This window comes from Oncorhynchus gorbuscha, linkage group LG07 (assembly GCF_021184085.1).
Source record: "Oncorhynchus gorbuscha isolate QuinsamMale2020 ecotype Even-year linkage group LG07, OgorEven_v1.0, whole genome shotgun sequence".
Taxonomy (NCBI): domain Eukaryota; kingdom Metazoa; phylum Chordata; class Actinopteri; order Salmoniformes; family Salmonidae; genus Oncorhynchus; species Oncorhynchus gorbuscha.
The window spans coordinates 35,518,666-35,545,772 of record NC_060179.1 but is presented as its reverse complement, the minus strand read 5'-3'; the positions used below and the strand labels follow the sequence as shown (position 1 = coordinate 35,545,772).

Genomic DNA, 27,107 nt, shown 5'->3' with positions numbered 1-27,107 from the left:
AGAATTAAATACAGAAATATCTCATTTACATAACAATTCACACCAGAGTCAATACTTTGTAGAAGCACCTTTGGCCGCGATTACATCTTTGAGTCATCTTGGGTATGTTTATTAGCTTAGCACATCTGGATTTGGGGATTTTCTCATTGTTCCCACTGTGTTTGGGTTACTAATCATCTGTAGAGCGGCTCTATTTTCCCTCATCTTGCATTGTTTAACCATTCGGAATGTCTAAAGAATCCATATATACTTCTGAAATATGAACACAGAAATACTGGACATTTTTAACTCTTATTATGGTGGCGATTTTACAAACATGATGTTGAATTGGACTCACATTTTTCTAGTCTTGGTTTTGACTCTGTCTCGAACCCCTTGTCCCCATCCCGCCCCCGCTGTTGGTCTTGACTCTGACTCGATTTGCTCCGGTCTTGGTCTTGAATAGGTCTTGCTTTAATAGGACCAGTGTTAATCTGCGTCAGTGAAACCTTCCCCAAAAAGGGTTCAAGTCTCACCTTTGCTAGCATAACCAGGTGCTGGTTCTGTATAATGGCTGTTCTGTAGGTGGCCAGGCCTCCTTCTTCCAGACAGGGGAACCGGTAGTAAAGATGGACACTGTGAAGACAGGAAGCACACAGACAGAGCTGTTAGATCCAAGATGGCCCCTGGTGGGTCACAGATGGGGCGGCAGGGTAGCCTAGTGGTTAGAGTGTTGTACTAGTAACTGAAAGTTTGCAAGTTCAAATCCCTGAGCTGACAAGGTACAAATCTGTCGTTCTGCCCCTGAACAGGCAGTTAACCCACTGTTCCTAGGCTGTCATTGAAAATAAGAATTTGTTCTTAAGTTAACTGACTTGCCTGGTTAAATAATTCATAAACAGATTTCCAGCTGTGTGCAGGCAACTAAAGACCAATTAGATCCAAGATTGCTGACGATGGTTTACAGATCCCCAGCTTTGTGCAGGTAACCAACCACAGACCCATTAGATCTTAAATGGCTGACAATGGGACGAAGTCTACCAGAACCACAGCTGTGTTCAGGCAACCAGCTAGCCTACATTTTCATTACTGTTCTTTGTCCACATTCTCCAAAACGTTGGACCAATACCAGTTGTGGCTTTTTCAAAAGGTCTATTCGTCAGGGCATTGTGATCAAACGGAAATATATCACATTTGGAATACAGCATTTAAATTCATGAATTATTTTAAGAATTATGTATTCTAAATGTGATATATTGCCGTTTGATCACAATTTGATCTCTATTTGTAGAGAAACAAACATGCGTATGTTTTTTTGTCATAAATTAAATTATGAAAATAACTATTTTACAAGCTAGCTGACAAACAAACATTAATCATCTGGTTATACATTTAGCTGGCTATATGGGAGTTTGACATTAGTACGAATTGTAATTTCTGTTGTTGAATGTTTTAGGTCCTCCTGAACAAATCAGTCTGTCATCTTGTGAAACCCAGTGGATGTAAAGAATCTAGCTTAAACATTTACTGCAAATTGAATGTACAATGTTGTAAGCTTGCCTTGCTGTTCATTAAAAAAAGTATAATTCAAACACTTGTCATTGTTCTTTATTGTAGTAACGTTAACATTAGTGTTTGAACATATTTTCCATTCAATGCAGCTGAAGTAACCTAGCCAACTCTTTTCTTGCTTATTGTGTAGAGGAGGAGAAAAAGACCTGTATGCCTATGGATGTGTAACTATGTAGCCAATCTTAAAACCTTAAACCCTTTAGTACAAATATTAGTTTTGAACAGTGGTTTTAATTGTTCTTCATTGCTTTCACTGGTTAATCATTAATCCCCAAGAAATGAAGGGTGACTTTTACATGTCAAGCTGCTATTAATGAATGAAAGACCTGCTTCAGTAGTAGTACTACTCTATGTTGAAACAGCCAGAGCATGGGTACATTACGGCACATTGTTGTTTTGCTGTTCTCGGATTTCTTGCTCATATGGTAAGTACGTATTTGTTTTTAAATTTTTTATTTTTTATTTCACCTTTATTTACCCAGGTAGGCTAGGTAAGAACAAGATCTCATTTACAACTGTGACCTGGCGAAGATAAAGCAAATCAGTATGACAGAAACAACACAGAGTTACATGGAATAAACAAGCGTACAGCCAATAACACAATAGAAAAAAAGTATATATACAGTATGTGCAAATGGTATGAGGAGGTATGGTAATAAATAGGCCATAGGCACAAAGTTATTACAATTTAGATTAACACTGGAGTGATAGATGAGCAGATGATGATGAGCAGATGATGGTGTGTGTCAGGACCCGGTTGCGAACCCGGGTCTCCGGAGTGAGAAACAGTCACTTAACCAACTGAGCCACGAATAGTCGGCAGAACCGAGAAGATGAGGCAGACACAGCAGTACTTGAGACGGTGTATTTAATGAAGTAAAAAGTGAAGTTCTTCAGGAAAACATGTAACTCCACAACCTCAAAAGGAATCCTACAAGAACAAAGGTAATCCTCCAAGACAAAAAAGGTAAATCCACAAGGTGGAAGGTAAAGCACAAAAAGCCTCAAAAGATACTCAAAAAACAAACAAACAAGAACAAAAAACAGAATTCCACAAGAGAGTCCACCGGGATCAACAAGAGTTCTCAGAGTACTAGGGCTGGGTGCTAACATACAAACACAGAGCAAAGAACAGAGGAAAACAAAGGGTTTAAATACAATCAGGGGAAACGAGGCACAGGTGCAAATAATAATGGGGATCAAGGGAAAACAAAAGGTCAAAAGGCATAATGGGGGCATCTAGTGACCAAAAACCGGAACAACCCTGGCCAAATCCTGACAGGTGTGTAAGTAGTGATATTGGTGTGCAAAAGAGCAGCACAAGTAAATAAAAACAATATGGGGATAGATTGGTAGATAGGTAGGTAGATTGGGTGGGCTATTTACAGATGGACTATGTACATCTGCAGCGATCGGTTAGCTGCTCAGATAGCTGATGTTTAAAGTTAGTGAGGGAAATGTAAGTCTCCAGCTTCAGCGATTTTTGCAATTCGTTCCAGTCACTGGCAGCAGAGAACTGGAAGGAAAGGCGGCCAAAGGAGGTGTTGGCTATGGGGATGACCAGTGAGATATAACTGCTGGAGCGTGTGCTATGGATGGGTGTTGTTATTGTGACCAGTGAGCTGAGATAAGGCAGAGCTTTACCTAGCATAGACTTGTAGATGACCTGGAGCCAGTGTGTCTGGTGATGAATATGTAGCGAGGGCCAGCCGACTAGAGCATACAGGTCGGATTGGAAATGTTTGACATGAGTCTGGAAGGAGAGTTTACAGTCTAGCCAGACACCTAGGTATTTGTAGTTGTCCACGTATTCTACGTCAGAACCGTCCAGAATATTGATGCTAGTCGGACGGGCAGGTGCAGGCAGGGAACGGTTGAAAACATGCATTTGGTTTTGATGGCGTTTTAGAGCAGTTGGAGCCCACGGAAGGCATGTTGTATGGTATTGAAGCTCGTTTGGAGGTTCGTTAAGACAGTTTCCAAAGAAGGGCCAGATGTATACAGAATGGTGTCATCTGCGTAGAGGTGGATCAGGGAATCACCCGCAACAAGAGCGACATCGTTGATATATACAGAGAAAAGAGTCGGCCCAGAATTGAACCTTGTGGTATCCCAAAAGAGACTGCCAGAGGTCCGGACAACAGTTCCTCCAATTTTACACACTGAACTCTTTCTGCCAATTAGTTGGTGAAGTAGGTGAGGCAGTCATTTCAGAAACCAAGGCTATTGAGTCTGCCGATAAGAATACCGTGATTGACAGAGTCGAAAGCCTTGGCCAGCTCGATGAAGACAGCTGCACAGTACTGTCTTTTATCGATGGCGGTTATGATATCGTTTAGTATTTTGAGCATGGCTGAGGTGCACCCATGACCAGCTCGGAAACTGGATTGCACAGTGGAGAAGGTCCGGTGGCATTCAAAATGGTCAGTGATCTGTTTATTAACTAGGCTTTCAAATACTTTAGAAAGGGAGGACAGGGTGGATATAGGTCTGTAACAGTTTGGGTCTAGAGTGTCACCCCCTTTGAAGAGCCCTCTTCATGACCGCGGCAGCTTTCCAATCTTTAGGGATCTCGGACGAAATGATAGAGAGGTTATCGGGGTTGCAACAATGGAGCGGATCATTTTTGAAAGAGACAGTCCAGATTGTCTAGCCTAGCTGATTTGTACAGGTACAGGTTTTGCAGCTCTTTCAGAACATCTGCGATCTGGATTTGGGTGAAGGAGAAACTCGGGAGGCTCGGGCAAGTAGCTGCGAGGGTTGCGGAGCTTCGAGAAATTTTCGATTGTCATGGATTTATCGGTGGTGACTGTGTCGCCTAGCCTCAGTGCAGTGTGCAGCTGGGAGGAGGTGATCTTGTTCTCCAATGACTTTACAGTGTCCCAAAACATTTTGGAGTTAGAGCTACAGGATGCACATTTCTGCTTGAAAAAACTAGCCTTTGCTTTCCTGACTGACTTTGTGTATTGGTTCCTGACTTACCTGAACAGTTGCATATCGCAGGGAATATTCAATGCTATAGCAGTCCGCCACAGGATGTTTTTGTGCTGGTCAAGGGCAGTCAGGTCTGGAGTGAACCAAGGGCTATATCTGTTCTTAGTTCTGCATTTTTTAAAAGGGGCATGCTTTTTTAAGATGGTGTGTAAATTACTTTTCAATAACGACCAGGCATCCTCGACTTACGGGATGAGGTCAATATCCTTCCAGGATACCTGGGCCAGGTCTCAGAAGTGTTTTAGGGAGCGTTTGACAGTGATGAGGGCTGGTCGTTTGACCGCGGACCCATAGCGGATGCAGGCAACAAGGCAGTGATCGCAGTGAAAATAGCAGAGGTGTATTTGGAGGGCAAGTTCGTCAGGATATTATCTATGAGGGTGCCCATGTTTATGGATTTAGGGTTGTACCTGGTGGTTTCCTTGATCATTTGTGTGAGATTGAGGGCAACTAGCTTAGATTGCAGGACTGCTGAGGTGTTAAGCATATCCCAGTTTAGGTCACCTAACAGAACGATCTCTGTAGATGGGGGGCAATCAATTCACATATGGTGCACAGGGCACAGCTGGGAGCTGAGGGGGGTCTATAACAGGCGGCAACAGTGAGAGACTTATTTCTGGAGAGATTCATTTTTTAAATTAGAAGCTCAAACATTTTGGGCATAGACCTGGAAGGTATGACAGAACTTTGCAAGCTATCTCTGCAGAAAATTGCAACTCCTCCCCCTTTGGCAGTTCTATCTTGTTGCATGATACATTTAAGGAAAGCTATTACTGCCACCAGTACAGGCATTTTTAAAAACACAAGGCTCAATGAATGGTTGTAGGCTATCCATTGGTGGTTTCTGATGTGTGTGAGTGATGTAGTGATGTTCTGTTCCTTAGGTTAATTTATCTCACCCTACCACAAGTTATTATTCCTTGGCAGTAGGTACGTATGACTGTGATGAATCAACGAGAAATCAAATGGCCATGACAAATCAAGACAAATAAAACACCTTATCCCAATTCAGCACACTTGCTATTTTACACCTAAATATTCTATATCCCCAGCTCCTGGTACTCCCGTTTCAGAATTGTTCAGTCCAGGAGACTGCAGTGCTGGAATGGAGGGAGCGAGTGAGGAAGAGGGGAAAAGAGAGAGAGATAGGGAGAGAGAGCGAGAAAGAGGTAGGTAGAGTGGTCCAGAGCAGGTCCAGTGCTTGCCAGGGGAAGCAAGGGTGGTTAACTAGATTTGCTCCATCAGTTAACTAGACAAGAGGGTGATACATTATTCACAACTCTGAGGAGGGCCAAAGCGAGTTGCGTGGGCTGAACGGGTCCTTATGAATGCCTACATCAGAAGAGGAGCAACACAAGATGAGGAACTGCCCAAGTCCACAGAAACAGCAGTTAACCACCCCTTTCCTTCCTCACTCACTCCATCCATGGCTGAATCCCAAATGGCACCGTATCTGCTTTATAGTTCACTGAGGGCTATGGTCAAAAGTAGTGCACTGTAAATGGAATAGGTTGCCATTTAGGATGCAGTCCATCTGCTGGGTAAAACAGCTAAAACGGACTCCTAGCCATCCACTACTAACGGTCAACTCCTATTACAGTCAAACTCTTGCAGTCGGGGCTAGGTCTATCCAAGGCTATATATTGGCAGGGGTGAAATAAATTACTTGCTCTCATCTCTAACAACAAACAGCCGGAAATGGAAAACGGGGAGAAGTGAAAAACAACAACTCATCCCTAGGAAGGTTTTCATTTTAAAATGAACAGGGCAGCCCTCAGCTCACCTTTTTCCCGGTGAGACTTCTATGCTTTGACATGCAGAAACTACCTAATGAGCTAAGCTGGGCAAGCCTAGACATTTCCCCTCTCCAGCTACCTTTCTATCCAAAGAAAGGGTGTGTCACAAATGGTACCCTATTCCCTATCTAGTACATTACTTTTGACCAGGACCCATATGGCTACATAAGGAATAGGCTAATTTTTGCGATGCAGAAGAGGTAGCTAGGTAGGGAGGTAGTGACTGTAGTATAGCTCTATGTAATTAGTAGCATGGCAGTGCACTCTGAGTGGTGCCTGGGCCACAACGGTACCCTCTCACCTGGGAGTGACTCAGTCAATAACACACGCAGCATTTACACAGCTAATTGTTGATTGTCATGGAGACTTTCAGTAAGGCCCTATGAAAAGGGCTGTAGTGAAATTACAACCCAATCCCCAATTAAGAGTAAATTCACAGAGTAGAGTAAGAGGAAGGGGGAGAAGAGGGGGAGAGAGTCGTCGCCATGTTCGATTAGCAAACGTGTCTGTCAAAAAAATGAAAGCGAGGGACCTGACGGACATAAATCTCACCTGGTGAGAAACCCCACAATGGCATCGCCAAGAAACTCCAGCCGCTCGTTGTGATTGATCCTGGAAGAGAGAAAAAAAGAGATGAGGAGAGAAAGAGAGAGAGACAGGGAGAGAGGAAAGAGACCGAGAGAGGAAGATATGGTGAGAGAGAAAGAGAGAGGGAGGGAGGGAGGTGGGGAGGAGAAAGAGACAGAGATGAGGAAGAGAGAGATAATTTAATGGGCATCTCAGTCTATAGTAGATCAGACATTTACACAGGAACCACAGGTCTCTGAGACAAACCAAATCAACACAATCTGACAAATATCACAGGTGAAAATCCAATAGTGACCTGAAATATGACCTATACCGGTTTGAATCAAGTTGATTCATTCTGCTCAAGTGTATTTATTCTGTCTCAAACCTTCACAAGTCTAATAGCACACATGTATTAGCACACAATGCAAAGGTGTATTGGAATTAGAATGGCCCTTGCATCAGTGGTTTGTGATATTTCTTAGAACTCACTCATGGAAATAAGAGCAGGGCCTACCCACACTGAGGCATTGCAGTACAGCAACTGCTTGATTTAGGGACTTTGCATTTGCTAAATTTGTATTAGATAAGGGATTAAGAATGTCCATTGCATCAGTGGTTGGTGACATTGCGTAGACCTCCTTATGGAAGTAGAGTCTACCTGGAGGGAAGGGGTCGTCTTGTCTGAGACTAGACTTAATGTTGATCAAGGTGTTCCTGACCAACCAGGGAGAGGTTGGTTATTCAGCATAGACAGAAGTTAAATCCATTAATCAATATTGATGAAGTGTGTGTGTGGTGTGTGTGTGTCTGTGCGTGCGTCTGTGTCTGTGTGTGTCTGCACGTATGTGTTGTACCGTAGGTACCCACCCTTCTTCCTCATCATATACATGTGGAGGACCTCCCTGTCTCCATACTTGGGCTGGCGGATGCCACAGTTGGACAGGGCGTTTCGGGCGTGGTCTGGTATCATGCCGAAAGTTCAGGTGGTGGCTGAGGTGAGTCATGGCCAGCTGGAGAGGGAGAAGAGTAGGAAAATCTGGTGGTGATTATGACTGATGGGGCGACTGTCTGATTGGGCTTGAAATTGCCAGGGACCTCACGATACAATATTATCATGACACTTAGGTGCGATTCTCACGATTCTAAATGTATTGTGATTTGATATTGTGATTTTACTGCAATTTAATATTCCAAACATATTGCTCTCTATATGTCTGCTACCGAGAGACAAGAGGGAGATTTAGAAAACCAGTTTTGATCAGTCAGGGAAATAGAAGTGCTGAAAACATGTTGGCTCACTATTTAAAAAGAAGATGGAGAACAAGCTATAGGATGAAACATTCCCGCGTTTTGGCGCAGGTACAGCGACTATAGCGCTAGCCAACGCAACCTACAGAAGCAAAAATTAAATTTAAATAATATTGTAATATGTAACTGTATTGATCCCCCCCATCACTACTGTCTGATGTAGGCATCTAGCATCTGAGAGTATTACAGCTGATCTAGGATCAGGTCTTCCCTGGCAATATAACCCTTTATTTATGAACTAAAAAGGTATTGCGGATCCTAAATCAGTACTCCTACTCGGATGATCAACTCATCTGACTGAAACACAAAGCATACTAGACTTTCCTTGACCTCCAAGATATGTCTAGACTAGAACACCAACCATGTGAAAGGTTGATCATTGAAACATTGAGCAACAGTATGTAATACGGAATAGAGCATAAAAATATAAATAAAATGGAAGAAAGTATAAATAAATCAAGCCTTTTATAACAAAAAGCCCAGTAGCACAGCAGACACTGCACATATTCCCCACAACTCTGCTTTGGTTTGAGACAGGACAAACTAGAGAGCTTGGAAAGCAGTGTGTCTGTCTGAATCGAACATTGTCAACTGAGCACAAACAGGGAAAAGAGAAAACCGCTGTAGTAAGACGTGTCGAGCATTTATCAATCTAACATTATCAGAATGTAGCTTCTCTCAGCAAAAACACTTTCCAATTCATCTCTCCTCTCACTGGGCTGCTAGGGGTTCAAATGCTTGTCTTCGTTCAGCCAACTTCAAATCAATTTCAAGCTCCAATGAGAAATAAATGTAAAATGTTAAGAGAGAGGGTTTCAATATTTATAATTGCTGCAAACAGAGCCGGGGTTGTATCCTTGAACAGAAACAAATTCAACCAAAGATCTATTTTCATAGTAACTAAAAGGAACAGAACAGCAAGAATTTTTCAAAAGTATTTGACATTGTACAAGTATAAGTCTAGCATCCAAGCACAACTCTGTCCTTTTATCTAACAGCTTGACATAAAACAACTGTTACTTGGAATTGTAACTCAGCCCCGTTCTGAAAACAGACACATTGACTGTGTCGCAAATGGCACCCTACTGGCCCTTGTCAAAAGAGTGCAATGGGAATAGGGTGCCATTTGGGATGAATAAATTGAGTGTTAAAGACAGTACACTAAAGTCTTCCTTCTCAGTTTGGTATTATATAAAGATTCTTTAAAATAAAAGTGCACATGAAGTGTATCAAAAGCAACACATAAATAATTTTTGTTAACATTCCAAGGTAAAATATATACAGTAGCAGTCAAAAGTTATACACACCAACTCATTCAAGGGTATTTCTTTATTTTTACTATTTTCTACATTACAGAATAATAGTGAAGACATCGAAACTATGAAATAACATGTATGGAATCATGTAGTAAACCAAAAAAGTGTTAAACAAATCAAAATATAACTGATTTTTTAGATTCTTCAAAGTAGCCACACTTTGCCTTCATGACAGCTTTGCACCCTTGGCATTCTCTCAACTAGCTTCATCTGGAAAGCTTTTCCAACAGTCTTGAAGGAGTTCCCACATATGATGGTTGGCTGCTTTTCCTTTGCACTGCGGTCCAACTCCAGAACCATCTCAATTGCGTTGAGGTCGGGTGATTGTGTAGGCAGGTCATCTGATGCAGCAATCCATCACTCTCCTTGGTCAAATAGCCCTTACACAGCCTGGTGGTGTGTTTGGTCAATGTCCTGTTGAAAAACAAATGATAGTCCCACTAAGCGCAAACCAGATGGGATGGCATATCGCTGCAGAAAGCTGTGGTAGCCATGCTGGTAAAGTCTGCCATCAATTCAAACTAAATCACAGACAGTATCAAAGTAGCAAAGCACTCCCACACCATCACACCTCCTCCATGATTCACGGTGGGAGCCAGTTCACCTACTCAGCGTCTCACAAAAGGCACGGCGGTTGGAACCATGGCTCTCAAGTTGGACTCATCAGACCAAAGTACAGATTTCCACCAGTCCAATGTCCATGGCTTATGTTTTTGGCCCAAGTAAAGCTACATCTTATTGTTGTCCTTTAGTAGTGGTTTCTTTGCAGCAATTCGTCCATGAAGGCCTGATTGACTTAGTCTCCTCTAAACAGCTGATGTTGAGATGTGTCTGTTACTTGAACTGTGAAGCATTTATTTGGGCTGCGATTTCTGAGGCTGGTAACTCTAATGAATGTATCCTCTGCAGCAGAGGTAACTCTGGGTTATCCTTTCCTGTTGCGGTCCTCATGAGAGCCAGTTTCATTACAGCGCTCCCTTCACAGAACTGCACAAACTGGCCCTAACCAGAATAGAAATAGGAGTGGGAGGCCCCGGTGCACAACTGAGCAAGAGGACAAGTACATTAGAGTGTCTAGTTTTGGAAACAGACGCTTCACAAGTCCTCAGCTGGCAGCTTCATTAAATAGTACCCACAAAACACCAGTCTCAACGTCAACAGCGAAGAGGCGACTCCGGGATGCTGCCCTAGGCAGAGTTGTGTCTGTGTTCTTCTGCCCATCTTAACCTGTAATTTTGATTGGTCTGTCTGAGAACTGGCTTTTGCTTTGCAACATTGCCGAGAAGGCCAGCCGCCCCGAGTCGCCTCTTCGCTGTTGACGATGAAACTGTTATTTGTGGGTACTATTTAATGAAGCTGCCAGTTGAGGACTTGTGAGGCAACTGCACCACCTTTACCTGCAAGGCTCTCCAGAGGGTGTTGCACAATGCATCCCCGGTGGCAAACTACCTGCCCTCCATCACACCTACAGCACCCAATGTCACAGGCAGGCAAAAAAGATCATCTAGGACAACTACCACCTGAGCCACTGCCTGTTCACACTGCTACCATCCAGAAGGCGAGGTCAATACAGGTGCATAATAGCTGGGACCGAGAGACTGAAAAACATCTTCTATCTCAATCCCATCAGACTGCTAAACAGCAATCATTAACTCAGAGAGGCTGCTGCCTACATAGAGACCTAATCACTGGCCACTTTAATACATGGATCACCAGTCACTTGAAACAATGCCAGTTTAAAACTTGTTAGGGCTGCAATCCCGTTAAGGGGATCGATATGACAACAGCCAGTGAAAGTGCAGGGCGCCAAATTCAAAACAACAGAAATCTCATAATTAAAATTCCTCAAACATACATGTATTTTATACCGTTTTAAAGGTAATCTTGTTGTTAATCCCACCACAGTGTCCAATTTCAAATAGGCTTTACAGCGAAAGCACCACGATTATGTTAGGTCACTACCAACTCACAGAAAATTCAGTCACAATAGGCACAAATAGAGATAAAATGAATTACTAACCTTTGATGATCTTCATCAGATGACACTAATAGGACTTCATGTTACACAATACATGTATGTTTTGTTTGATAAAGTTCACATTTATATAAAAAAGATCTCAGTATACATTGGTGCTTTACGTTCACTAGTTCCAAAAACATTCTGTGATATTGCAGAGAGCCACATCATCTTACAGAAATACTCATTATAAATGTCGATAAATACAATTGTTAGACATGGAAACATAGATATACAGGTCCCAGATATGCTCAATGGGATTGAGATCCGGGATCTTCGCTGGCCATTGCAGAACACTGACATTCCTGTCTTGCAGGAAATCACGCACAGAACGAGCAGTATGGCTGGTGGCATTGTCATGCTGCAGTGTCATGTCAGGATGAGCCTGCAGGAAGGGTACCACATGAGGAAGTAGGATGTTTTCCCAGTAACGCCCTCCGTTGAGATTACCTGCAATGACAACAAGCTCAGATGATGCTGTGACAAACCGCCCTAGACCATTCCGGACCCATCCACCTCCAAATCGATCCTGCTCCAGAGTACAGGCCTCGGTGTAATGCTCATTCCGTCAACGATAAACGCAAATCCGACCATCACCCCTGGTGAGACAAAACCACGGCTTGTATGTGAAGAGCACTTTTTGTCAGTACTGTCTGGTCTAGCGACGGTGGTTTTGTGCCCATAGGTGACGTTGTTGCCGGTGATGTCTGGTGAGGGCCTGCTTTACAACAGGCCTACAAGCCCTCAGTCCAGGCCTCTCTCAGCCTATTGCGGACAGTCTGAGCACTGATGGAGGGATTGTACGTACCTGGTGTAACTCAGGCAGTTGTTGTTGCCATCCTGTATCTGTCCCGCAGGTGTGATGTTTGGATGTACCTATCCTGTGCAGGGGTTGTTACACGTAGTCTGCCACTGCAAGGACGATCAGCTGTCCATTCTGTCTCCCTGTATCGCTTTCTTAGGTGTCTCACAGTACGGATATTGCCATTTATTGCCCTGGCCACATCTGCAGTCCTCCAATTAAGGTCACAGTTATGAAAACTTAGGACACTAAAAGAGGCCTTACGACTGACTCTGAAAAACACCAAACACCAGGGTCCTCCATGCCTCATTGCATGCCTAAGGCACTTTCAGGCAGATGAGCAGGAACCCTGGTGTTTGGTGTTTTTCAGAGTCAGTAGAAAGGCCTCTTTCGTGTCCTACATTTTTATAACTGTGTCCTTAATTGCCTACCATCTGTAAGCTGTTTGTGTCTTAATGACCGTTCCACAGGTGCATGTTCATTAACCTGTTGCGATGAGCAATCCCGTATCCGGGATCCTATTTATAGCCTCAAGCTCATTACCATAACGCAACGTTAACTATTCATGAAAATCGCAAATGAAATAAATATATTTGCCCTCAAGCTTAGCCTTTTGTTAATAACCTCTTAGCGTCCTCTGAGACGTCTGCATCCCACCCAGCCATCTGGAAATGCAAATGCGCTACGCTAAATGCTAATAGCACTCGTTAAAACTCAAACGTTCATTAAAACACACATGCAGGGTACTGAATTAAAGCTACACTCGTTGTGAATCTAGCCAACAAGTCAGATTTCTAAAATGCTTTTCGGCGAAACATGAGAAGCTATTATCTGATAACATGCAAAACCCCGAAATACCTGAAGGGGACGTAAACAAAATAATTAGCATAGCCGGCACTACACAAAACGCAGAAATAAAATATAAAACATTCATTACCTTTGACGAGCTTCTTTGTTGGCACTCCTATATGTCCCATAAACATCACTATTGGATCTTTTTCCGATTAAATCGGTCATTATATACCCAAAATATCGATCTATGAAAAGTGTGTGATCCCGAAAAAAACACTGTTTTAAAACGCAACGTCATTTTTTTTAATTAAAAAAGTTGAAGATAAACTTTCACAAAACACTTTAGAAATACTTTTGTAATCCAACTTTAGGTATTAGTAAACGTTAATAATCTATCAAATTGATCACGGGGCGATGTGTATTCAATAGCTCCACGTCTTCAAATCATGGTCGGAAATCTCTCTTCCAAAACATCCTGTCGGAGACCGGAAGGAATGGGGTCTCTCTTCCTCGTTTGACAAAGGAACAACTCCCAGGCAATTGCCAAGACTGGCGACATCGTGTGGAAGCTGTAGGACTTGTAATCTCGGCCCCATCAAATTTGCTGTGCCATAGACAATACATGCAAGTGGCGCATTGATACTTTTTCCACTTTTTGGTGATCAGTTTTCCTTGAGCTTTTCGACGAAACGCACATTCTTTTATAGTCACAGCCGTGATTTAACCAGTTTTAAAACGTCAGAGTGTTTTCTATCCACACATACTAATCATATGCATATACTATATTCCTGGCATGAGTAGCAGGACACTGAAATGTTGCGCGATTTTTAACAGAATGTTCGAAAAAGTAAGCCCTAAGCTTAAGTGGTTTTAACAACACTGTCATCTCAGATTTTCAAAATATGCTCTTGAACCATAGCTAAACAAGCATTTGTGTAAGAGTATTGATAGCCTAGCATAGCATTAAGCCTAGCATTCAGCATGCAACATTTTCACAAAAACAAGAAAAGCATTCAAATAAAATCATTTATCTTTGAAGAACTTCAGATGTTTTCAATGAGGAGACTCTCATATAGATAGCAAATGTTCAGTTTTTCCAAAAATATTATTTGTGTAGGACAAATCGCTCCGTTTTGTTCATCACGTTTGGCTACGAAAAAAACCTGTATCCAGGAGTGTAATTATCTCCACAAGCTCATAAGCATAACGCAACGTTAACTATTCATGAAAATTGCAAATGAAATGAAATAAATATATTAGCTCTCAAGCTTAGCCTTTTGTTAACAACACTGTCATCTCAGATTTTCAAAATATGCTTTTGAACCATAGCTACACAAGCATTTGTGTAAGAGTATTGATAGCCTAGCATAGCATTAAGCCTGGCATTCAGCATGCAACATTTTCACAAAAACAAGAAAAGCATTCAAATAAAAATAATTTACCTTTGAAGAACTTCAGATGTTTTCAATGAGGAGACTCTCAGTTAGATAGCAAATGTTCAGTTTTTCCAAAATGATTATTTGTGTAGGACAAATTGTTCCGTTTTGTTCATCATGTTCGGGTAAGAAAAAAACTGAAAATTAAGTCATTACTTTTAGAATCAATCCTCAAGGTGTTTTTCACATATCTATCGATGATTAATAATTTGTGGCAGTTTGGTTTCTCCTCTGAAGAAATGGAACGCGCATGGACCTGGAGATTACGCAATCATTTCGACGCAGGACACCGGGCGGACACCTGGTAAATGTAGTCTCTTATGGTCAATCTTCCAATGATATGCCTACAAATACGTCACAATGCTGCAGACACCTTGGGGAAACGACAGAAAGTGCAGGCTCATTCCGGTCGCATTCACAGCCATATAAGGAGACATTGGAACACAGGGCATTCGAAATCTGGACCATTTCCTGTATGAAATTTAATCTTGGGTTTGCCTGTAGCATTAGTTCTGGGGCACTAGCAGATAATATCTTTGCAGTTTTGGAAACATCAGAGTGTTTTCTTTCCAAAGCTGTCAATTACATGCATAGTCGAGCATCTTTTCGTGACAAAATATCTTGTTTAAAACGGGAACGTTTTTTATCCAAAAATTAAAAGAGTGCCCCCTATCTCGAAGAAGTTATTTGTTTATGGTTCATTGAACCACCATAGGATGGAGATCTGTGAAGTTATTTGGATTTTTAAGAATTATCTTTGAAAAACAGGGTCCTGAATAAGGGACATTTATTTCATCTTACATTACAACACAATGTAATTCCAAGTCAATCACACTTCTGTGAAATCAAACTGTCCACTTAGGAAGCAACACAACAGGTGGAAATTATAGGCAATTAGCAAGACACCCCCAACAAAGGAGTGGTTCTGCAGGTGGTGACCACAGACCACTTCTCAGTTCCTATGCTTCCTGGCTGATGTTTTGGTCACTTTTGAATGCTGGCGGTGCTTTCACTCTAGTGGTAGCATGAGACAGAGTCTACAACCCACACAAGTGGCTCAGGTAGTACAGCTCATCCAGGATGGCACATCAATGCGAGCTGTGGCAAGAAGGTTTGCTGTGTCTGTCAGCGTAGTGTCCAGAGCATGGAGGCGCTACCAGGAGACAGGCCAATACATCAGGAGATGTGGAGGAGGACGGAGGAGGGCAACAACGCAGCAACAGGGCCGCTACCTCTGCCTTTGTGCAAGGAGCAGCAGGACGAGCACTGCCAGGGCCCTGCAAAATGACCTTCAGCAGGCCACAAATGTGCATGTGTCTGCTCAAACAGTCAGAAACAGACTCCATGAGGGTGGAATGAGGGCCCGACGTCCACAGGTGGGGGTTGTGCTTACAGCCCAACACCGTGCAGGACGTTTGGAATTTGCCAGAGAACACCAAGATTGGCAAATTCGCCACTGGCGCCCTGTGCTCTTCACAGATGAAAGCAGGTTCACACTGAGCACATGTGACAGACGTGACAGAGTTTCGAGACGCCGTGGAGAACGTTCTGCTGCCTGCAACATCCTCCAGCATGACCGGTTTGGCGGTGGGTCAGTCATGGTGTGGGGTGGCATTTCTTTGGGGGGGCCGCACAGCCCTCTATGTGCTCGCCAGAGGTAGCCTGACTGCCATTAGGTACCGAGATGAGATCTCCTCAGACCCCTTGTGAGACCATATGCTGGTGCAGTTGGCCCTGGGTTCCTCCTAAATGCAAGACAATGCTAGACCTTATGTGGCTGGAGTGTATTTATTTTGCAAACTTTCTATAAAAATGTTTTGGAGTGAGAATATATTTTGGGATATGTACACCGAGTATGTCCACATCCCCGTCAGACCATTTTATTGGTAAAATACATGGTCATGTAAAAGTTGTTTTTTTTAGTGATCCAATGTGTAATATATTACATTTATCATAATTTGTTTTTAATCCAGAGAGTTTAGAAAAAGTATCTATGTCTTCTATGAGACTGTGATGGGATTCTAGTTGTGGATTTAAAAGAAAACATGAATCAGAGTACAATGACACCTCCATCCTGCTCCTGACAGCTTACAGGCAAAAATGTAATCAGGAATTGTTTGTGGTAAGATCTGTTCAATTCTTGTCTGACCAATCAAAATCAGGAACTACATAGAGGATGTTGTTCCATCAATGACTATTTGCACATATCCCAACCAGAAACTGTGGATAAATGGCAACATCCACACAAAACAGAGCGTGGACCAATGCATTTAACTCCAGTCGGATTTCTAAGGATATGGATGAACACAAAAAGACCATCTATAACCTCCAGAAATCAATCAAAGACACAAAAAAGACATGAATGCGAGACGCAGGTAGCAAGGACTAGAAACAATCACCGACTACAAGAGGAACACCAGTTACGGGGCGAGCACCAAATCTATGCTCGCTTCGAGGTAATCCTACGTGGGCCCTCCGCTGCTTTAGAGGAATTTAACCTCTTAGTCCGCCCCATCCCGGATCCGGGATCGTGACTACAACCTCAAGCTCATTACCATAACGCAAAATTAGCGATTTCTGAAAATTGCAAATTAAATGAAATAAATATGCCTATCCTCAAGCTTATCCTTTTCTTAACAATCCTGTCGTCTCAGATTTTCAAAATATGCTTTAGAACCAGAGAAAATCAATAATTTGTGTAAGAGTGGTGATAGCTAGCTTAGCATTTAGCGTTAGCATTTAGCACGCAACATTCACAAAAACCAGCAAAGGGATCAAATAAAATAATTTACCTTTGAAGAACTTCAGATGTTTCAATGAGGAGACTCTCAGTTACATAGCAGATGTCCAGTTTTTCCTGAAAGATGCTTGTGTAGGACACAACGTTCCGTTTTGTTACTATGCATTTGGCTACCGAAACTAACCGAAAATTCAGTCACCTAAACGTCAAACTTTTTTCCGAATTAACTCCATAATATCGACTGAAACATGGAAAACGTTGTTTGAATCAATCCTCAGCATAGTCGATGTTGCTCAAGGTTCCATTTTAGGACCACTATTGTTTTCACTATATATTTTACCTCTTGGGCATGTCATTCGAAAACATAATGTTAAATTTCACTGCTATGTGGATGACACACAGCTGTACATTTCAAAGAAACATGGTGAAGCCCCAAAATTGCCCTTGCTAGAAGCATGTGTTTCAGACATAAGGAAGTGGATGGCAAGGAAGTGGATGGCAAACTTTCTACTTTAAATTCGGACAAAACAGAGATGTTTGTTCTAGGTCCAAAGAAACAAAGAGATCTTCTGTTGAATCTGACAATTAATATTAATGGTTGTACAGTCGTCTCAAATAAAACTGTGAAGGACCGCGGCATTACTCTGGACCCTGATCTCTCTTTTGAAGAACATATCAAGACCATTTTTTTCCATCTACGTAACATTGCAAAAATCAGAAACTTTCTGTCCAAAAATTATGCAGAAAAATTAATCCATGCTTTTGTCACTTCTAGGTTAGACTACTGCAATGCTCTACTTTCCGGCTACCCGGATAAAGCACTAAATAAACTTCAGTTAGTGCTAAATACGGCTGCTAGAATTCTGACGAGAACCAAAAAATATTACTCCAGTGCTAGCCTCCCTACACTGGCTTCCTGTCAAAGCAAGGGCTGATTTCAAGGTTTTACTGCTAGCCTACAAAGCATTACATGGGCTTGCTCCTACCTATCTCTCTGATTTGGTCCTGCCGTACATACCTACACGTACGCTACGGTCACAAGACGCAGGCCTCCTAATTATCCCTAGAATTTCTAAGCAAACAGCTGGAGGCAGCGCTTTCTCCTAAAGAGCTCCATTTTTATGGAACGGTCTGCCTACCCATGTCAGAGACGCAAACTCGGTCTCAACCTTTAAGTCCTTACTGAAGACTCATCTCTTCAGTGGGTCATATGATTGAGTGTAGTCTAGCCCAGGAGTGGGAAGGTGAACGGAAAGGCTCTGGAGCAACGAACCGCCCTTGCTGTCTCTGCCTGGCCGGTTCCCCTCTTTCCACTGGGATTCTCTGCCTCTAACCCTATTACAGGGGCTGAGTCACTGGCTTACTGGGGCTCTCTCATGCCGTCCCTGGAAGGGGTGTGTCACCTGAGTGGGTTGATTCACTGATGTGGTCATCCTGTCTGGGTTGGCGTCCCCCCTTGGGTTGTGCCATGGGGGAGATATTTGTGGGCTATACTTGGCCTTGTCTCAGGATGGTAGGTTCTTGGTTGAAGATATCCCTCTAGTGGTGTGGGGGCTGTGCCTTGGCAAAGTGGTTGGGGTTATATCCTTCCTGTTTGGCCCTGTCCGGGGGTGTCTTCGGATGGGGCCACAGTGTCTCCTGACCCCTCCTGTCTCAGCCTCCAGTATTTATGCTGCAGCAGTTTATGTGTCGGGGGGCTAGGGTCCGTTTGTTATATCTGGAGTACTTCTCCTCTCCTGGTGTGTCCTGTGTGAATTTAAGTGTGCTTTCTCTAATTCTCTCTTTCTCTCTCTCTTTCTTTCTCTCTCTCGGAGGACCTGAGCCCTAGGACCATGCCCCAGGACCACCTGACATGATGACTCCTTGCTGTCCCCAATCCACCTGGCCGTGCTGCTGCTCCAGTTTCAACTGTTCTGCCTTATTATTATTCGACCATGCTGGTCATTTATGAACATTTGAACATCTTGGCCATGTTCTGTTATAATCTCCACCCGGCACAGCCAGAAGAGGACTGGCCACCCCACATAGCCTGGTTCCTCTCTAGGTTTCTTCCTAGGTTTTGGCCTTTCTAGGGAGTTTTTCCTAGCCACCGTGCTTCTACACCTGCATTGCTTGCTGTTTGGGGTTTTAGGCTGGGTTTCTGGACAGCACTTTGAGATATCAGCTGATGTATGAAGGGCTATATAAAATATATTTGATTTGATTTGATTTTGATTTGATGAATACATTTGCACACACCACTTTCCTGTACATTTTTTTGGGGTGAATTGTGGAAACATAAAAAAAAAAAAATTCACTTCATCAATTTTGACTATTTTGTGTATGTCCATTATGGCACTGTATGCATGTTTCCCATTATAAAATCAGACCTGTCGTAAAACTGTGCGAGCTTGAACGCGCATTATAACTACGTCAGGAAAATGCTATCGTTTCGCCTTTAATGATGACAGGAAACGTATTTTATTCAAATCAAATCAAACTTTGTCACATGCACTGAATACAAGTGTAGACCTAACCATGAAATGCGTACTTACAAGTCCTTAACCAACAGTGCAGTTCAAGTTCAAGAGTTAAGAAAATATTTACCAAATAAACTAAAGTAAAAAATAATAAAACTAACAAAATAAAATAACAATAACGAGGCTATATACAGGTGGTACCGGTACCGAGTCAATGTGCGAGGGTACAGGTTAGTCGAGCTAATTTGTACATGTAGGTAGGGGCGAAGTGACTATGCATAGATAATAAACAGCAAGTAGCAGCAGTGTATAAAACAAATGGGGGGGGTGTCAATGTAAATAGTCCGGTGGCCATTTTTTGAATTGTTCTACAGTCTTATGGCTTAAGCTGTTAAGGAGACTTTTGGTACGACACTTGGCGCTCCTGTACCACTTGCTGTGCGGTAGCAGAGAAAACCGTCTATGACTTGGGTGACTGGAGTCTCTGACCATTTTTTGGGCTTTCATCTGACACCGCCTATTATATAGGTCCTGGATGGCAGGAAGCTTGGCCCCAATGATGTACTGGCTCATACGCACTACCCTCTGTAGCGCCTTATGGTCAGATGCCGAGCAGTTGCCATACCAGGTGGTGATGCAAACCGGTCAGGATGCTCTCGATAGCTGTAGAACCTTTTGAGGATATGGGCACCCATGCCAAATCTTTTCAGTCTCCTGTTGGGGAAAAGGTGTTGTCTTCACGACTGTCTTGGTGTGTCTGGACAATGATAGTTCGTTGGCGATGTTGAAAACAAGGAACTTGAAACTTTCGACCCGCACCACTACAGCCCCATCGATGTTAATGGGGGCCTGTACGGCCCGCTTTTTCATGTAGTAGACAATCACCTCCTTTGTCTTGCTCACAATGAGGGAGAGGTTGTTGTCCTGGCACCACACTGCCAGGTCTCTGACCTCCCTCAGCCCACACTTGTTCAAAATAGTGTTTATCAATCGATTGTGTTTCTATGTCCTGCCTTGGAATAGGCTCTGATGTCATGCTCCTATCGCACAGCAATACTTTAGCCTACCCATACTGTCAAACATTTTACATAAGCTAAGGTCTATTTACTGTGTTGGCAGAACATTATCTGTTGCAGTAACTTATGCTGTATTTGGCAAAGCACTGTGACAGTTTCTGAAAGGAAAATAATGGCAAATTGTTGTGGACCTAATATAATAATAATATAATATAATAATAATAATAATAATAATAATAATAATAATTTTGTCAGCAAAATGTTTGAATTTAACAATGTTGTGCATTGACTTTCCCCCCAACCTAATAAGAAGGACTGCCTGTGAATTCTGAAACATTGTCTAGGCTACTCATTTGATTTTTTATTACAATAGGCTAAAAAACAGTAGTAGCATACACAAATAAACACAACCTGCAACAATTTCAAAGGTTTCAGGGAATTACTGTTCAAATAAAGACATTTGTTCATTGACATAAATTCAGTAGGCCCTAATTTATGGATTTCACATGACTGGGAATACAGATACGTATGTACCTGTTGGTCACAGATACCTTAAAAAATGTAGGGGCGTGGATCAGAAAACCAGTCAGTATCTGGTGTGACCACCATTTGCCTCAAGCAGCGCGACACATCTCCTTCACATAGAGCTGATCAGGCTGTTGATTGTGGCGTGTGGAAGGTTGTCCCAATCCTCATCAATGGCAGTGCGAAGTTGCTGAATATTGGCAGGAAATGGAACATGTTGATCAAAAGCATCTCAAACATGCTCAATGGGTGACATGTCTGGTGAGCATTCAGGCCATGGAAGAACTGGGACATTTTCAGCTTCCAGGAATTAAGTGCAGATCCTTTCGATATGGGACCAGCCAATTATCATGCTGAAAGATGAGGTGATGGTGGCAGATGAATGGCACAACAACAGGCCTCGGGAACTCATCACGGTATCTCTGTGCATTCAGATTGCCAATGATAAAATGCAATCATGTTCGTTGACCGTAGTTTATGCCTGCCCATACCATAACCATACCACCACCATGGGGCCATCTTTTCAATAATGTTGACATCAACAAACAGCTCGCCCACACTACACTCTACACTTGGTCTGCGGTTGGGAGGCCAGTTTGACGATCAAATTCTCTAAATCGACATTGGTGGAGGCTTATGGTAGAGACATTTACATTAAATTATCTGCCAAAAGCTCTGGTGGCCATTCCTGCAGTCAGCATGCCAATTGCGCACTCCATCAAAACTTCAGACATATGTGGCATTGTGTTCTGTCACAAAACTGCACATGTTAGAGTGGCTTTTTATTGTCCCCGGCACAAGGTGCACCTGTGTAATGATCATGCTGTTTAATCAGCTTCTTGATATGCCACACCTGTCAGGTGGATAGATTATCTTGTCAAATGAGAAATGCTCACTAACATTTTAGAGACAAGCTTTTTGTGAGTATTTCTGTGATCCATTATTTCATCTCATGACACTTTACATGTTGCATTCATACTTTTTGTTCAGTGTAAAATATCAGCTGTCTACATGTTTGCCTGTTAAATATGACTGTAGGTTATAAACCAGCTGCATTTGGGATCGCATACAGCAAAACTTGAAATACATAGAGTAGTCTATAATTTACTAGGCTACTAGGCCCACTTAAATGGAAGATATGCATGGTAATTTGTTGTAGGGCTACTTCGAGATACTAACCCATCACAGGTGGAAAATGTGAAGAATTTATTCTGCAATGGTGATGAAAATATGACTAATATTCAAAAAGTTAAACATATTTTCGCTCTTCTCACTAATGGCCTCATCTTATTACAATGGTTTTAAGAAAAAGGTTGTCATCATGTCCCCCATTTGCACACAATACTTACCATACTTACTTGCAGAGGTGTGGACTCGAGTCACATGACTTGGACTCGAGTCACAAATATGATGACTTGCAACTCGACTTTGGCACCAATGACTCATGACTTGACTTGGACTTGAGCGTTATGACTCGACCTGACTTGATACCCTCCCCAAGCCCAAATATTAAAAATGATGGTATTAAAAAAAGTGTGCAGCGCATCAACTCTTCATTTAACTGATTACAGTTTGCATCGTACAGCAGCCAATCAAATGGTGCCAGCTGAGAAAAAGTTGCATGTGGCAGTGTACGTCGACGGGTGAATTCAGATCGAGGCCTTGGAAAGATGATACCCAAAATTATTATTTTCGGATATAAAGACAACGGTGTATCAACACAAAACGTATTGCAACTTGCAAAACATGCAGGAAGAAAATTACAGATGGAGGTGTAACAATTTCCAACTTTTTTCAACATTTGAAGCTGCACAACGAACGGTAAGTCGTGGCTAATATAGCCGACAGCTATATGTTTTATTATTTTACTAGTGTATAATGTAGGCTAACGTAATGTTAAATGAATGAGCCTCCACACAGTCAGTCAGTGCTTGAACATGATCATTGCACCCAAGATTGAGCTACAACTGGCTAGGCATTTGATAGCCTAAATCCTGCCTGATGTTACTGCTGTTCCTAAAATCATTGACATACGTTAGCCTACTGTAACCATGAAGAGAGAGTGTGTGAGTGAGAGAGAGAGTGAGTGAGTGAGTGAGTGAGTGAGTGAGTGAGTGAGTGAGTGTGCGTTAAGATTGGGCAATTGTGTACAAGCCTACATCGCCGATTGCGCCCCATAGCGATCCTCAATAGATGATGACCATTGGGGGGGCTCTTTCTCATGGCTACCAATGCATTTCCATGTAATTATAACCTTTATTTGGAAAGTAATAAATATATAGATATTTTTAAAAGCATTCATGATTTGCATAAATATACTATACTAACTTTTACTCTTGTTAAAAATATGAAATGGTATTACATTTGGTGAAGAGCACATCGTGACTTGTTTAGGACTCGAAAATCAAAGTTTAGGACTTGATACTTGACGGTCTTGACTTGGGACTTGACTTGGGACTTGAGTGCTAAGACTTGAGACTTACTTTTGACTTGTAAAACAATGACTTGGTCCCACTTCTGCTTACTTGACAGCTTGCAATACAATACCTCAAACACTACAAAATGTATGCTAGGTCAGCTGTTTGTTCACCCACACCTGCACGCAATTGCTAACAACCCATCCCACAACTACCCGATTATATGTGAAATAAAAGATCCCTGAAATATTCCATACACAAAAAACGTATCATACACTTTTGTTTTTCTTAACAGAATAGCTCATGTTTTTCAGTTTTCAAATCAATTTAACCTCTCAATTGGCTATTTGGTTAATGACCTTGGTGCACTGGCAGATTGGGCATGACCAAATGGCCTTTCCCATGAATCATGAAATTACAGGGCCGAGCAGCAGTCCCAGCAACTGATGCCAATAAAAAAAAAATCTTAGCTAGCTGGTAACCACATTTTTTCAATAGAACACTTTTTCAGAGATATTCAAAACAAAAATCTGAGCTCTCCCTTGTTCAACAAGGAATGACTAAGAGGGCCTTGAGTGGGGCAACCTTCTCTTTAAAAAGAGGTAATCCACAGTTGCTAAATCTATTTTTTGACATGTGCCCATTGATTACTAAAAAATATAACAAATGCCTCATGAGCTTAGTTCAACTGTTGTACCACATCAGAACCCAAAATATAAGCTTGTTTTACTCCAATGTTTGTAACCAAACTACATGTAAACAAACAATATTAAGCATCAAAATATGGTTAAAACTACAATTTTGATAACATGGATGGTGAGTCCTTGCATCCATGGCTCGGCCCCTTCATTTGAGAATGGTTACATTCTGGAAGACTACACTGTCTGTGTGTTACATTGTGTTGTATCCTGGAGAATTTCATTACAGCACACAGCAGTTACACACACATAGACATGCTGTGGGCTGCTACAGGGGCATGTATGACTTGTAGAGTAAGTGTTGATTACCATTACCTGTCCTTACCCGACTATGTCCTGCTGTGATGTTCCGCTGGCAGGCTAAGCGTGTGCGTGTTTGTGTGTCTCGCCTGTATTAGGCAGACCTCCTTGAAGACGTAGCCAATCAGCTTGTCCAGGTGCTTCAGACAGTGGTGGTAGCAGACGTGGTGGGTCAACACTGAACACATCATGGCATGCTGCGGAGAATAACAGAGAGGGGAGAGAGAGAGCGAGAGAGGGGAGAGAGCGAGTGAGAGATGGGCGGAGGGAGGTAGAGAGAGAGAGCGACACAGAGCAAGAGAAAGAAGAGAGATACAGCGACAGAGAGTAGAGGAGAGGGAGAGCGAGAGAGAGAGAACATGTCAAATCAATCAGCTGGTCATTATTTATTAAGTGGTGCTCCGACAGAGGGAGATTCAATAATCAAAAGCCCAATAAGTGTGTGTTCTCACCATGAAGAGAAATGAGAGTTGTGAGGGAAATTCACATTTTGTCACGAACGAATCAAGACCGCTATTTCAACATGTTGACCAAATGTGCCTGCAGAAACTAACAGAAAGGCTTTTCCTGTTTCTGTCACTGAATCACATCTCTCAAAATTGTCAAACAAAGAAAGAAGGAAGGAGCGAAAGGAGAAACGGAGTGAGGAAGAGAGGAGAGATGCAGAGGCAGTGAGATTGAGCCCGGGAGAGAAAGTTAGAGAGATGGAGATAAATAAAGAGATAAAGAGAGAGTGAGAGTGATAAAGAGAGTGAGACCAAGCTATAGACAGAGCTGGAGAGTGAGAGAGACTGAGCAAGAAAATGAGAGAGAGTGTAACCAATGAGAGCTATCATTAGCAGGAGTCTTATCAAGCCAGACTGGAGAACAGTGTGGGGAGCATTGTGTAGCGGGTGGAACATCCATTAACCCCGCGCCACCACAAAGAGCAGGCTGAGCTGCAAGTTCTAATTAGTGTTACCGGGGGCCTTGCAGGGGGCCCAGGGTTCCTACAGGTCAGTTAAATGATCTGCGTTTCCCTCTCTTTCCCTTTCTCTGCTCCATCTCTCTCTCTGTTATGTCCTCTCTCTCTCTGCACTAACCACTAACCCACGCAGCCCAATCTGTTAGCCCACCCCTGGCCCTCGCCTGCCCACCTGCCGCCCACAGTGTGCACCCTGCTGGTCTGCACCCATCCACAGGGCATGACCACACTACTCAAAGGCCTTGTTAACTAGCCAATTAACAAAGCAAGACCGTGTCTCAACTCATCAGACTAGGCTACAGCCTTACTGCCTGCCTGACTGGCTTAGTGGCTCAGACAACATCCGCATGGGTCCACTCCCAGACCAATTTACTCACTGAGTCCTCAGTAGGAAACAGGTGTGTGTGTCTGTGTGTGTCTGTGTGTGTGTGTGTGTGTGTGTGTGTGTGTGTGTGTGTGTGTGTGTGTGTGTGTGTGTGTGTGTGTGTGTGTGTGTGTGTGTGTGTGTGTGTGTGTGTGTGTGTGTGTGTGTGTGTGTGTGTGTGTGTGTGTGTGTGTGTGTGTGTGTGTGTGTGAGAGAATGATTGGCCTGGGATGTCATCAATGGAAGCCTCTAGCTACCGGCCACATATCAGACCTGACAACAAACTGCAATCCATGTTTATGTCTTTGCTATGTGTGGGTGATGTTATGGTGTGATGGCAGAAAAAAAACTGCTGGTAGTGTACATCTGTGTGTGTATGTGTGCGTCTGTATGAGCGTGGGTACATTGTGTGTGCGTACAGTGTGTGTGTGCGAGTGTGAATACTTCTGTGTCTCTGTGTCTGTGTGCATGTGCTTGCATCTGTTTGCTGCATGAGCGTGTGTGCTTGTGCATATATTTTCTGCGTCTCTGCCTAAGTGTGTAAGGCTGGGTGCAGTGTGGCAGCGTAGCGTCTCTCCTGCCCACCTGATAGACGTCAGAGCGGATGCCAGTCTTCCAGAAGCGGATGCCACTCTTCCATGGATAGTGAGCTCAACGGTCACCTCCCGGCACATGGTGTTCTTCTGTCAAATCTTCTGCAGAGCTTCCTGACAAACACACATACATTATTGATCTACTGGGTTAGAGCTGCTGCTACAGGGGACAGCCAACCATCTTTACACCACACAGTTACAAATACAGGAACCGAGAGAGACACATGCATAGACAGAGACACGCACAAACAGGTGCATACAGGATGACCACACACACACACACACACACACACACACACACACACACACACACACACACACACACACACACACACACACACACACACACACACACACACACACACACACACACACACACACACACACACACACACACACACACAGCCCATTTCCTTCCTCCCCTCTCTCCAGGTAATGCTCCGACCCCC

At 42.9% G+C, this 27,107-nt stretch overlaps 1 pseudogene; it reads right to left on the bottom strand.

Annotated features, from left to right (window-relative positions):
- LOC124038987 overlaps positions 1 to 27,107 on the bottom strand; it is a 180,483-nt pseudogene that overhangs the window by 131,980 nt on the left and 21,396 nt on the right.